Raw genomic sequence first — 1,794 nt, forward strand, 5'->3', positions numbered from 1 at the left:
TGACTCTCCTTAAAGCCATTGACTTTTAACTCTCAAGTTTAGGCCATTTACATTTGTCTATTGTTGCATTTGTATATATTTTGTTCTTCATCTTTGAATATTTATCTTGAATTCCTTTTATGGTTGTTCTCAAGACTCTTGCTCATTAAGTCATTCCCTGTTAGGTAATGTGCTGCTTCTCTCTGACTGCTCTTAGTAGTGTTCCTTTGTTAATGTTTTCTGTGTTTTATGATGAATTATGGTGTGTGGATAATCGTTTAGTCATGTTAAAATTACTTAAAGTCTTCCTTTGTTAATTTTGTTTCTTCAAATTTTTGAGGGTTTATAATCTAATAGGTGGCTTAATTTGCTTATTTGTGTTTCCAATGTGTTCTTTCCTTTTATATTTTATGATTTTTGACTATAAACTCATATTCTACTAGGCTTTGTAAGTCTGACTACTGAGGAGATGGGTTAATACCATGGCCCTCTATAAAGTATTTTGTGTTTGTTTCTGTTAGGTCATCTAGAAATATTGCCAAATATAGATCAATTTTTATCATAAACTCCTGGTTTGATGTTTACATAATTATACAAATAATGTAATATACCTATAGGAGGGTTGACTCATAATTATGAAACCTTCCTATGTTTCCTCCAGAATCCAGATGAGAAGGACTAATGACATTTTTTAGCTCTTTGCATGGGCTGGTAAATGGCTTGGTATGTTGTTTGTTTCTTTTGTTTCCCCTTGTACTCCAAGAGTATTTCTGCCACTTGGGTAATTCTGCCACATTTTCCCAAAAGTAAGACTTGCCTAGAAAACAAGTTCTAGACTCTCTTCTAAAAGCACTCTAGAACTTGTTGCCTGGATAGGTCTTATTTTTAGGGAAACATAGTGTCAGGTTCTACTTTGTGGAAATTTGGAATAAAGTTGATTTCTCTTTCAGTTCCTCTCTTTGTACAGACTAGATTTAGCTCCTACATCCTTCTTATGCTTGTTAAAATATATGCCCACTGTTTCCAGAACGAGCACCTTGGCCACATTCCAAGATAGATAAAAGTTAACTTGTACACTTGGCTTTTTCTGTTTCCTCTTCATTGTCACTTCCTACAATTTCTTTAACCTTCCTGCATGTTCAGATTTTCATCTAGAAATGAGTTAGTTACCATATGTCAAGTACCTTCAATTGCTTTATAGCCCAAGATTTTGTTGTGCTGTGTCAGCTAGTATTACACATATTGCTAAGTATTAGAATTCCAGGCCATAATCCTTAAAGTCTATTCATCATTTTTGTTTATAATTTTTTGTGTTACAAACCCATGTACCATTTCACATGTAATTTACTTTTGATATTATTGGAAATGTCCTCTCTTATTTTGATTGGATTTGGCACAGCCACCTTAGCCCTGATGTGGCACTACACCTGGTTGAGATTTTCTCAGAGGTATGCTAAACTCTGGCTCTTCTAAACCAATCTCTTTTCCATCTTTATCTTATCTCATAGGCATTAAACCTTTAACGAATCTAAATCTGTCTACCAATACCTATTCACTATCCTTTTCATCTTTCATAGACATTTTCACCCATATATCTCTAGTACGACTAATACTGTCTTGGCATCTGCTTCTTCAAACCAGCATACTTGGTGATAATGAGGTTTGCCTTTTATGATTGTATATCTTCATTTGCATAAATTTCATGAACCTTTTGCTTAAATTGGCATAGCTTCTCTCAAAAGTCTCTATTTCTGTAAGAACTCAAAAGAAGAAATACAAAGAGAAAAGTATAATAAAAGTGAAAGGAAAGCAGGA

This window comes from Octodon degus, unplaced genomic scaffold, assembly GCF_000260255.1.
Source record: "Octodon degus isolate 3935 unplaced genomic scaffold, OctDeg1.0 scaffold00095, whole genome shotgun sequence".
Taxonomy (NCBI): domain Eukaryota; kingdom Metazoa; phylum Chordata; class Mammalia; order Rodentia; family Octodontidae; genus Octodon; species Octodon degus.